Source organism: Diabrotica virgifera, chromosome 4 (genome assembly GCF_917563875.1).
Source record: "Diabrotica virgifera virgifera chromosome 4, PGI_DIABVI_V3a".
Classification (NCBI taxonomy): Eukaryota; Metazoa; Arthropoda; class Insecta; order Coleoptera; family Chrysomelidae; genus Diabrotica; species Diabrotica virgifera.
Genome location: NC_065446.1, coordinates 259,695,286 through 259,707,848, shown reverse-complemented (window position 1 = coordinate 259,707,848; position 12,563 = coordinate 259,695,286). Strand labels below are relative to the sequence as shown.

Here is a 12,563-nt window from a genome sequence, read left to right as displayed (position 1 = left end):
ATGTCATAGGTATATAATCTTATTTAAACTGAATAATTATGGTATATTATCTTTTATTAAAGTTTATTTTAGTGTCTATAAAAAAACCTTTTTTGATTACATACAATCTTTACAAGTTTCATGACAAATTCCGATGCATATGTATTTTATTCACACATTCAGCTTAGCAAGATCCAAATCTTAAATATTGCATGCGACAAATGAGCAGGTACAAAATTACATTTCCTTACGAACATTTCACTTTTTATAAAGTTCACAAACATAAGTGTAATGGCGACTAATTGCTTCAACCTTCGCATTGAAAATATGCGTAATTGTGAATGAAATGACTGTTATAAAGCAAATCTAGCGAGACATTTCTTTGGATATATTTAATGCTAGATTTCACGAAATACAATTGAATTTTTGGAATTACAACAAAACTGAATATGTACTTAAATTTTCTTTGCTGGAGGATGAAGAAAATTAACTGTTTTGTATAAGAATGGTTCTATTACAGTCTTCTCTGTTTTTCCCATTGTATAGTCTGCATTTTAGAGGCTATTTAGTAGATATACTTGCTATATCATTGTATAGATATTTCATCCGTTATACTATTTCCAATTTTTTCCTTGGTGGTTTGATTCCAGTATCAAATCCACAAAGCACGTAAAAGCTTTTCATCTGATCAAAATATTTCCACAACAGAAACAACTCTTTCCAATGGCACTACAGCCCAAATCGAGTATTGTCCTCCTCAAAAATATGCCGCCATCCTTGTAGGGAATTTTGAGCGTCCGCTGCCATTTGATCCTTCCATCCTTTTGTAACCTTTATTTTATAAAAAGACTAAGTTTTCACTCTAATGGCATATAAAACAACATAATGCTATTCTACATCCCACCAGAATGAAAACAATAGGAACCTTCTCTGGTTACACCTCCGAGGCTTCTACAATTTGCAAGCCATACGGATGCTGAGACTAAGGAAGATGAGGGAATTCTACAATTTACAATTCACGTCCCATCTGCTCAGCGCGGTAAAGTTCCAACGAGAATGGTTCCCTTCATACTCCACACAGAGTAAATGTAAATCAAAAATGAATAACCATTCTCAATTTCGTTGCAAAACGAAAACACAGCCGAACCATATTCTAGTCCAATCAGAGAGTGCTGCAAGCACCCCTACCGGTTTCGAAACTTATTAGTCTCTCATCAGGAGGCACATATGCTGCCCTCCCTGATCCAACCAAAACAAACCCCAGCATGCAGTCCCGGATTGCAACGAACGAAATGGCATAGATGCCCTAGCGGCAACTGCTTGCAAAAAGACTAAGTTTTCACTCTAATGGCATATAAAACAACATAATGCTATTCTACATCCCACCAGAATGAAAACAATAGGAACCTTCTCTGGTTACACCTCCGAGGCTTCTACAATTTGCAAGCCATACGGATGCTGAATTGTAAATTGTAGAATTCCCTCATCTTCCTTAGTCTCAGCATCCGTATGGCTTGCAAATTGTAGAAGCCTCGGAGGTGTAACCAGAGAAGGTTCCTATTGTTTTCATTCTGGTGGGATGTAGAATAGCATTATGTTGTTTTATATGCCATTAGAGTGAAAACTTAGTCTTTTTGCAAGCAGTTGCCGCTAGGGCATCTATGCCATTTCGTTCGTTGCAATCCGGGACTGCATGCTGGGGTTTGTTTTGGTTGGATCAGGGAGGGCAGCATATGTGCCTCCTGATGAGAGACTAATAAGTTTCGAAACCGGTAGGGGTGCTTGCAGCACTCTCTGATTGGACTAGAATATGGTTCGGCTGTGTTTTCGTTTTGCAACGAAATTGAGAATGGTTATTCATTTTTGATTTACATTTACTCTGTGTGGAGTATGAAGGGAACCATTCTCGTTGGAACTTTACCGCGCTGAGCAGATGGGACGTGAATTGTAAATTGTAGAATTCCCTCATCTTCCTTAGTCTCAGCATCCGTATGGCTTGCAAATTGTAGAAGCCTCGGAGGTGTAACCAGAGAAGGTTCCTATTGTTTTCATTCTGGTGGGATGTAGAATAGCATTATGTTGTTTTATATGCCATTAGAGTGAAAACTTAGTCTTTTTGCAAGCAGTTGCCGCTAGGGCATCTATGCCATTTCGTTCGTTGCAATCCGGGACTGCATGCTGGGGTTTGTTTTGGTTGGATCAGGGAGGGCAGCATATGTGCCTCCTGATGAGAGACTAATAAGTTTCGAAACCGGTAGGGGTGCTTGCAGCACTCTCTGATTGGACTAGAATATGGTTCGGCTGTGTTTTCGTTTTGCAACGAAATTGAGAATGGTTATTCATTCTTTATTTTATACTTGCGCTCTATGTTCTACTCTCTAGGGCTCTTTTCGGCATTATTTCGATCTCTATTCTCATTACACGATCAGCCCATCGAAGTATCTGCAGTTTACTGAGTTCTAAGATCGATGTCATTTTAAATAGTTGGTGGAGATCATGGTTGTACTCTCCGAACTCGGTTGTACTCGGGTCAACTCCGAATTGCATGAAAATTTGGATTTAGGTTCTACTTACCCTCCACTTCAAAGTTGAATTTGTGCCTTTGGTTGCTTTTACTTGGGGGGTGACAGTCACCCCTTTTCGGGGGGTGAAAAACGCGTGTTTAAAATAAGGCCGGAAATGGATATATTGACTTATTTTAAGCAACTTTTGTTATATAAAGTTTTTTACGTAAGTCAATACTTTTCGAGCTATTCGCGATTTAAAATGTTGATTTTTTGACAAAAAAACTACGTTTTCAGACCGTTTTTCCCAAATAACTCAAAAAGTAAATATTTTATCGAAAAAAATATTTTTAGCAAAAGTGTAGCCTATAAAAAAACGAAAAAAGGGTGTACCAGTAAAGTCTACAAATTGAGTAGAAGCAAAGTTGTAGCTCATGAAATATACGTTCTTATTCGTCTATATCCAAATCGAATAATTCAACACGAAATCACCGAAGAAAGAAGCGTTTTTCGGGAAAACCTTATTAACATTTTTAAAGAATCGAAAAAAAGCTTATTATTTGTTTTTTGCAAAAGTTGACAGCATCAAAAATAAACGAGTTACACTGAAAACAAAGTTGACCCCTTTTTTTGGTAAAAAAAAATCGTGAAAACCTCCTTCTATTTAGCACCCTAAATGAAATTAATCGGTTGGCTTTACCATCTATTTTAACTGTATGTGTATTGTTTATATGATCTGTAAGTTTAATTGGTTTGAAGTGCTTATTTTTGAAAACATTTGGTTTTATAGTAAAAAAAAATTTTCTAAAAATTTTTGAAAAATTTCATTTTTTCTAAATAACTTAAAAAGTATTAGTGATAAGAAAAATCTTAAAGAGTAAAAAAATGTAGGTTTTGCTATTATAAATATGCTAGTTTCATTTTGTTTCTCCGTAAGACAAAAATTGGTTAAAATATGGCTGTTCAAAATTTGCATACACTCGTGATTAGTGACCCATTCAAGCTTTCTCAATTATAACCCTTTCAAAAATAAACACTTTAAACCGGTGAGACTGACAGATCATATAAAAAATAGATAGGTAAGTAAATTGTTTGTAAAGCGGTAGCGAATAATTTCATTTGGGGAGCTAAACACGGCGAGATTTTCATGATTTTTTCCAAAAAAAAAGGGGACCAACTTTATTTTGAGCGTAACTCGCTTATTTTTAATGCTAAAGCTTTTGTTAACAATTAAAACAAAGCTTCTTATAAACACTTTAAAAAGTTTAAATGGGTTTTTCCCGCAAAGTGCTTAATTTTTTGGTGATTTCACCTTGAAATATTCGATTTGGAATTAAACGAATAAGAACGTATTTTTCATGAGCTACAACTTTGTTTTTATTTGATTGATAGACTTTACTGATACACCATTTTTTTGGGTTTTTTATAAGCTACACTTCTGCTAAGGATATTTTTTTCGATAAAATATTTACTTTTTGAGTTATTTGCGAAAAACCGTCTGAAAACGTAGTTTTTTTGTCGAAAAATCAACATTTTCAATGTCAAATAACTCGAAAAGTGTTGACTTACGTAAAAAACTCTATAGAACAAAAGTTGCTTAAAATCAGTCAATTTATATATTTCCGGTCTTATCTTGAACGTATTTTTTTTCACCCCCGAGAAGGGGTGACTGTCACCCCCCAAGTAAAAGCAACCAACGGCACAATTTCAACTTTGAAGTGGAGGGTAAGTAGAACCTAAATCCAAATTTTCATGCAATTCGGAGTTGCCCCTGAAAATTACACGGTATCGCCGAATTTCCCGTTCAATTACTGGGCTATTAGGACTTTTCTTTCAGAGACTTCTAGCTTTCTTTTTACATGTTCTGCCAACACCCATATCTCGCATCCATAACATACTATTGGTCTGATAACAGTTTTTTAGACACTGATTTACGATCACCAGTGTGTGTTTTTGGAGCGAAACATGTGGGCGACTGAAAAATAAGCTTTATTTCCCTTTACTATTCTTCTTTGAATTCCTGGTTCTTCTGTTCTATCCGTGCTTAATGCAACTCACAGATATGTGAAACTCTCTACTGTTTCAATATCGTCTAGAAAACTAAACAAAACTACGAAATATAATTGTTTAGGAACCAAATGTTTTGAGCCTCAAGATTGCAGTGTTCTTGGTATACACACGTTATAAACAATCTCTCCAATAAACTACATATTATCTATTAAAAATGTTTAATTTCCCAACAAACTGCACTTCTATTCCCCTTATCTACAGATGTTTAGTGGGCTATTAAAGAGTTAAAACGCAAATATCGTGATAGTTAACTCTGCGTAGGTTCTACTTTGTTTGAATAATTGAACGGCCCATATATCATGTGCTGAATTGAACATGAAACCTCCTATTTTACGTTTTTGTGTGTTGTATTTTTTATATCAAAACGGGTATAGTTCATATCTCGAACAAGACGACATATTTTTATTGATCCGCATCCGCAGTCATCTATAATTCATTGTTTGTTTTTAACTTTTTTAGTTCGTCGTATTGAATATTGGTCATAACGATGACAACGTTGTTTGCTACTTCAGCGCACGTTATCTGCTGAACTAATTCAAAACTATCAATGTATTGTAATGGATGTATAATTAGTTTCGATTTAAAGTAACCTATAAGCTGTGTTATTTTAATGTGACATCTTTATAACTGAAGACCTTCCAATGAAATATAGATAAAATCAAATTCAAAATTTGGCTTTCAGCACTGAAATAGTTGATATGTTGATGTTTTGAACTTTGTGTGTGTCAGTCGTCTACATATTGGTTTTCCCAATCTTTTAATGTCACTCCAGCGCAGTTGACGTCTTCCTCCTCATAGCCTTTTCGATTCCTAGGGTTGCCGTTTACTTACCCAAGTTTTTTGATGTATTTTGACCCGTAGAACACGAATTTTTTGGGTAACAGTTAATCCGGATATCGGTAAGATTGTTATAAACAAAGAAATTGAGGAATCACATAACAGCAATTTTTCGCAAAACAAAACATGTTTTTGTATGCTTTGCGTCATTTTAAGCAAAAAATGTTTTTACAAGTTTTTTCGTAGGATGCATAGTTTTCGACATAAACACGGTTAAACTTTCAAAAAATCGAAAAATTGCAATTTTTGAACGCGAATAACTTTTGATTAAAAAATAAAATAGCAATTCTGCTTACCGCATTTGAAAGTTCAAATCAAATTCTATCGGTTTTGATTATTTTCATTCCTAAAAATTAATTTTTTTATTGTTAAACAAAGATATACACACTTAGTGCTTGAATAATGTTTTCAATGTATTTCTCATTTAAAATCGAACGAGTAGGCGCGCATACAGACAATTTCTACGTAAATTACGTACATTAAAACGCATGAATTGGGCACGGGAATCACTATGTGTTTATAGCTTTGTTTAACAATAAAAAAATTAATTTTTAGCAATACAAATAATCAAAACGGATGGAATTTGACTTGAAGTTTCAAATGCAGTAGACAGAATTGCTATTTTATTTTTAATCAAAAGTTATTCGGGTTCAAAAATTGCAATTTTTCGATTTTATGAAAGTTCAACCGCGTTTATCTCGAAAACTATGCATCCTACGAAAAAACTCGTAAGAACATTTTTTGTTTAGAATTACCCAGAAAATACAAACAAAATGTTTTGTTTTGCGAAAAATTGCTCTTATGCAATTCCTCAAGTTCTTTGTTTATAAAAATCTTATCGACATCCGGATCAACTGTTACCCAAAAAATTCGTGTTCTACAGGTCAAAATACATAAAAAACTTGGGTAAGTCCATCTGAATTAAAGAGGCCATTGTACCCTCCCTGGCGATAGGACTATTTGATTTGGCTACGTGTTTAACAAATTTTTACTTTTGTTGTATTCTAAATTTCTTACTTCATTTTTATCTTTCACTAGAGATGACCTCTTTCAATATGAAAGTGTTCTGAAAGCAGCCCATCCCATTCTTTCGTTTTCTTTGTTGATATAAGGAGGTTAAGTAGGACCTCCATCGGTTGTGGTACTCGACAGCGCTCTTGTTATGATTAAGCATGCTTGTCGTTGAAGCTTATTCAACTTCTCTTTGGTGGTATTTTGTTGGCAGTTAGACCACCATATTAGCGTATGTAATCATAGGTCTAACTACAGTCATATACAGGGTGTTTCATTAATAATTGTCCATATAGTAACTGGAGAAACCTTAGCTCAAAATACGAAGATTTAACCTAAAACACTTAAATAAAATGTGGTTCCTTACTGAGTTACAGGGTGTTTTATCTAAAAATTTAAAAACTATTTTTGCTCAGCATTTTAAAACTATTCGACGTATCCTTTTCATACTTGGCAGGAAGTATAGGTACTGTACAAACTACTAAATTATGTTAAACAAACGTTTCTTGATATTACCAGAGGCGTACGACGGGGAAAGGTGAATGATTGGCCCTTTCCAAATTCTACGCTACTGGCGGAATTGCTATTTTAGTTCATTTTTTGGATTCTACAATACTTTCTATGAAAATAATATACTCTTATTAAGGTTTCTCCAGTTACTATATGGACAATTATTAATAAAACACCCTGTATAGCCAGTATATCTGTTTGTGTTTTCCCATATATCTATCGATATGTCCAAAGTGAAAGCTTTGCTTTGTTGGTTATTCTTACCAAATGGGCATTCCATGTAAGTCACTTATCTAGTATCCATCATCATTATCAACAGCTACTCCGTCCATGGTCGGATGTAAGCCTCCCTTAGGTGTGTGCAATCATATCTGTTTGCTGTTTTTTGCATCCATTCGTGACTAGCCATTCGTTGCCAGCCACCAGTATTACTACTAGGTATTTCACCTCATTCGCCTCTTTGACAGTTTCTCCTGGATCAATCTGTTTAACGTGTTTGATATTCTCTGGGGGGCTCTCGGGAATGATACCAAATGTTTACAGATTATGGGTACCACCATAATCAAAACTGAACACGAAACTGCAACTGACAAGAAACAAATAAATTGTTAATTATAAAGCTTGAAATAAAACTACAATAGTTGTTGAAAATGTAGTACGTTTAGACTGTTTAAATTTAAACACAAGTTAACTTCTCTATCTCTCTAATTTCTTATGTTTAGTCATTCTTCATTCTCATCCTCCAGATAAGTTTTCTGTCCTCATTGCAAGTATCTATTCCCGATCACCAATTGGAATAAACTAATTTTAGTTCAAAATAATTCATATTTGACGTTTTGATTTCTATCTCGGAAATTGTAATCAGAAAAACTTAAAAATTTTTATCTAAAACCAAATCTAACAAGCAGAATGAAAGAACGCTTAATTTCGTTAACTTTTATGAGAGTATGAACATCCTGTATAAACTATTTTTTTTTTTTTTTTATTTACAATTTGCTTCAACCACAAGGGTTATTAGCAATGAACTGTATTTACATCAAATTACAAAATTTAGGTATATTAAATTTGGTTAATGAGTCCTATAGTACGTAAAAAATTAAGAGTCTTACATGAATTACTTTCACTTAAACAATCTTTAATTGTAGTTGGTAACTGTTGATGTTGCCGTTCTATAACGTAGAGGGGACAGTCTATTATTATATGTTGCACTGTTAGTTCACTATCACACACATAACACATCGGAGGGGCTTCCTTCTTTAATAAAAAGTCGTGGGTGATCTTCGTATGACCAAGTCGCAATCTGGACATGAGCACTTGGTCTCTTCTCTTTGTAGGATGTTTCGACGGTGATATACTTTGTTTGATTGTTCTTAATGTAGAGTTTGATTCGTTCCAATTTGTTTGCCATTTTGTCATGATCTTGTTTTTAAAATATTGCTTTAGATCAGTATGAACGCAAGTAGTTATGATGTCTGTTAAGGGATTCTCACTCGCATTTTTTGCTAATGTGTCAGCTTTATCATTTCCACTTATCTCGCAATGTGATGGTACCCAGAGGAACTGAACTAATCTTTGATTTTGTTGGCATATCAAGAGTTCCGCCTTAATTAAGAGGAGGATAGGATGTTTGGGGTATACCCGCCTCAAGGCCGTTAATGCACTTAGGGAATCGCTAATGATTATTGAGAATTTGATGTCATGTGTGTTAACAAACTTTAATGACTGGAGGATAGCAAAGAGTTCAGCTGAGAATATGGAGGTTTGGGGAGGGAGCTGGTAGGAACTGTTATAGTTATCTGTTGTGAAAGCCGCTCCTACTCCATTTGCAGATCTGGATGCATCGGTATAAATATGGATGTGATCATTAAAACCATTTAATATCTCTAATAATCTCTGATTGAAGATTTTTGCTGGTGTGTCACCTTTCTTGAATGCAGATAGGTTTGTATTACAAGCAGGGAGAGCAATTGTCCATGGTAATATGTGTTGGCTGACTTTAAAAGTATTGTAAGTGTGTGGAATTATTGTGTCTAAGCTCTGTAACGTTGCTCTCACTCGATGATAAAACGGAGGATCCAATCTTTTCCCACAATTAAATGTCGATGGAAATCTATCTGTAAATGTGTTTTTATAAACAGGTACATGTGGGTTAGTTGATACTCTTAAGGCATACATGAGGCTAAGGTATTCTCTCCTGAGTTGAAGGGATGGTTCGCCTGATTCAACATACATACACTCAACTGAGCTTGTGTAGTGTGCTCCCAGTGCAATTCTAATTGCTGAATTATGAACTGTGTCTAGCACTTTCAATAGTGAACCTTTGGCTGAGTTGTAGGCAACAGCAGCATAATCTAGTTTTGAACGAATTAGGGTTTTGTATACAGTCATAAGAGTTTGGAAATCGGCACCCCATTGTTTATGAGAGATACTTTTCATTAAGTTAAGGCCGTTTTGAACTGACAGACGGAGAGAGTGGATGTGGTCTTGCCAAGATAGTCGGCTATCCAGTTTTACTCCCAAGAAGTTGATCGATTCTGAATACTTTATTGGTAAATTTTTTAGGAAGAGTTTCGGTGGATTTACTTGTTTCTTTGGAGTTTTACTGAAGATCATTGCTTTCGTTTTAGTGGGTGAAAATTCTAGGCCAGTAGTATTCGACCAATTCTCTAGTTTGTAAATGGCTTGCTGTATATGGGTCGTCATTGTTGATATATTTTTACCACGACAGAATATAACAAGATCATCAGCAAATAGACGGGCTTTGACTAATGGGCTAAGTGACTTAGCGATGTCATTGATGGCAATAAGGAAAAGTGCAACACTAAGAGTAGACCCTTGAGGAATACCGTTTAATTGGATTTTAGAGTCTGAAAGAAAGTTGTCTATTCGAACTTTGAAGTTTCGCCTATATAAAAAATTAGTAATAAACTTGATAATATTTCCTTTAATCGACCAACTTGACAGGATTCTTATGATATCTGATCTCCAGATTGTATCATATGCACGCGTTATATCAAAAAATACAGCCAGACATTCTTGACCACATCCAAATGACTCATGAATTACAGATTCAATATCCACTATGTTGTCTAATGTAGATCTGGACTTTCTAAATCCACTTTGTATAGGGCTAAGTAGCTGTCGATCTTCTAGGTACCACATTAGTCGGTTGCTTGCCATTTTTTCAAGTACTTTGCACATATTAGATGTTAGGGAGATTGGTCGGTAAGACTCTGGGTCCGATTTATTCTTGCCCTGTTTAAGAACTGGTACAATAATGGAATCGTACCAATCAATGGGGAAAACATTATTTGTCCAAATGAAATTATAAAGATCCAAAAGATATTGTTTTCCTTCCGTTGGCATAGCTTTTAAAAATGTCGTAGGGATGTTGTCAGGCCCTGGGCTAGTGTCTTTAACTCTGTCTAAAGTTTCTAACAGTTCATCCATCGTAAATATGGCATTTAGAGGTAAATTATTGTGGTCATTAAGATTTATACATGCATTATTAAATTTATTTTTATGGGCTAGGAAACTTGTAGATAGATTTTCGTCACTGCTATGTTGTTGGTATACGTTTGCTAGTACGGAGGCTATTTCTTGCTTAGTTGAATAAATATGGTTATGATGTTCTAGGTAATGGATGGTGTTAAATGATTTTTTCCCGTACATTCTGCTTATCATTTGCCAAACCTCAGAAGTCGGGGTAGATGAATTTAAAGATGATACATAATTTTTCCAGGCTTCTCTCTTACTCTTCTTTAAGGTGTATCTACAATACGCCCTTAATCTTTTGAATTCTAGCTGGTTATTTAAAGTTGGGTGCCTTCTTAATTTATAAAACGCCTTTTTTGACTCTTTAATTGCTGCTTCGCAGTGGGAATTCCACCACGGGACTGGAGCACGTTTTTTTGGAAATTTTGAATAACCTATGGACTCGTGAGCTATTGACGTTAAAAACTGTACGAGATGGAGTACTTTGGAGTTAATATCAATGTCTGTATCAAAGGGCTGAACCAACTGAGAAATTTTTTGTGAAATTAAAGAGGAATATAGAGACCAATCTGCATTTTTCAGACACCATTTATTGGATGGAATTGATGAGGAGATATGGTTATTGTTCGTAATTAGGATAGGAAAATGATCGCTTCCATGCAAATGGGATGTCACATCCCACGACAGAGTTGGTTGTAAGACAGGGTCACAGAGGGATAAATCTATTGGGGATCCATTGCCGGTGGAAATATTGAACCTTGTGATTCTTCCATCGTTAAGGATATTCATATTAGAATCTGTAACAATTTGTTCGATTTTACGTCCCAAGGAATCTGTTTTTTTACCTCCCCAAAGTATATTGTGGGCATTAAAATCGCCTAATATAATACGCGGTTCTGGAATTTGATTGAAGAGTTCAGTTATTTCTTTTATGGACGGGTCTAAGTTCGGAGGAAAATAAATATTACATATATTGACTTTGTGGGGGCCTTTTATAGATACTGCTGTTGCCTCCAACTCAGTTCTTAAACGTATTACTTCGGTATTAAATGAGTTATGGACATATATTACTACTCCCCCACTAGCATGGCTAGCAGTTATTCTGTTCTTATAGTACGGAGTATAGTTTCTTAAATTATGACAGTTATCTTCTTTGAAGTGGGTTTCTTGTAGGCATATTACAGATGGTTTAAACTTAGCTATAATTAATTTAAGTTCTTCTAAATGGGTGTAATACCCATTTAGGTTCCATTGCAGTATACAGTTGAATGTTGTATTAAATTTCAGCAGAGGCGTCGCTGCTGTATTCACTGTGATCAGTAGAGAAAGCGGATAATAATAGCTGTTTATTAATCTTAGTTTTTAATCTTGTACAGCGACTTTTCAGATACTTGGGAGTTAATGCTGGATGGATTTTAGTCAAAAAATTGAGTAGTCCTTCGATATCTTCTGTATACGTTTTTGCAATGCTGAGAGGATCTGCAGAGCCGTATGCATTTTCAAAGAAATCAATTAGTTCTTCCTGGGTTAAATATCCGTTGTCAGAATTATCTTGGAAAAAAGAACTAGTGCATTTAATAAGATCTTCTGCTAAAGTCTTATTATCTTCAGGAATAGTTTTTGCTTTCTTAGATTTACGCAGAGGTTCTTTAAATGGGTTCTGGTCTACTGATGTTGAAGGAGACGTTATTTCTGACACCGCTCGTTTAGACGATTGAGTGTCAGAGGGTGTAGGAGGTTGATTTTGGCTGTGATTATTCATTTCAACATTATCTGGCTGGATAGGTGTTTGAATGGGATTTGAATCAAATAGAGAAGTATTGGTTGTTTCTTTTGATTGTGGACTGGTGGATTGTTGCGAAGATTGTGAAGGATGGATAGTTGGCTGAGCATCTGTTATGATAGGGTGGCAATTTTGGATATAATTTGGTTGAGCAGTAGGTGATGAATTTTCGATAGATGTTTGAGTGTTTGTATTTTTTTTGCACTGAGAGGCTAGATGACCTTGTTCTTTACAAATGTAACAAGACTGTTTTTCAAGTGAAAAATAAATTCGATAATTGATTTGTTCATAGTTAATTAATATAGACTCAGGAATATTTTCCAGATTTTTAGGAGAAATGTAAGTATAGCGTCGGAAACTCAAGATATGCTTAA

General features: G+C 35.0%; 1 protein-coding gene across 1 annotated transcript in view; it reads left to right on the top strand.

Annotated features, from left to right (window-relative positions):
• Positions 1-12,563, top strand: part of LOC114344467 (uncharacterized) — a 185,904-nt gene that overhangs the window by 65,127 nt on the left and 108,214 nt on the right. The gene's annotated exons all lie outside the window — the stretch shown is intronic.